The sequence below is a fragment of the Gracilinanus agilis genome, chromosome 5 (genome assembly GCF_016433145.1).
Source record: "Gracilinanus agilis isolate LMUSP501 chromosome 5, AgileGrace, whole genome shotgun sequence".
NCBI lineage: Eukaryota > Metazoa > Chordata > Mammalia > Didelphimorphia > Didelphidae > Gracilinanus > Gracilinanus agilis.
This window is the reverse complement of record NC_058134.1, coordinates 283305863-283306448: the sequence shown is the minus strand read 5'-3', so window position 1 is coordinate 283306448 and position 586 is coordinate 283305863. Positions and strand designations below refer to the sequence as shown.

Here is a 586-nt window from a genome sequence, read left to right as displayed (position 1 = left end):
GTCACGGTGGCCGAGTGGTTAAGGCGTTGGACTCGAAATCCAATGGGGTTTCCCCGCACAGGTTCGAATCCTGTTCGTGACGGCCGATTCGTTTTTTTCCCGGCTCCCCTTGGGAGGCTCCAACTGGATTCCTTCTGGGCAGGTTTCGGTTGGAAAAAGAAGGTTAAGCCCCTGGATTTTCGGGGTGTAGAGGCCAGGGGCGCATTTTGCGTGGTTGCGTAGGTTGCCCGAAGAAACTGTCCTTCTGTTTGCCTGTGTTCTAGTCTGGCCTCATCTCTTGGCCTTTCTGAGTTTCTTTTAGAGGAGCCTCAGGAGTGTGCTTAGGCTGAGGGTAGATTGGATACGAGTCCGAGACACTTTTAGGAAAGATGGCCGGAGAGACTCTTAAAGAGGAGCTGTGATGAGATCCAGCGATGACATCTGTTTCTGGGAGTGAACGGAGGAGAGGGTGACTCACCAGCAGGACGCTCCAACAGCTGGATCTCCGGACGTTTCTTAAGTGGAGTGTGAAGGGGAAAGGGCCAACTAGAAAACAAATTATGTCTTTGTTTTTGAAGAACCGCATACAAGACTGGAGTCAGATAAA

General features: G+C 51.4%; 1 non-coding gene across 1 annotated transcript; it reads left to right on the top strand.

Moving 5' to 3' along the window:
* On the top strand, positions 1-82 carry TRNAS-CGA. The gene has a single exon. It is a non-coding gene; the product is annotated as a tRNA-Ser (tRNA).
* Positions 83-586: the final 504 nt, after the last annotated feature.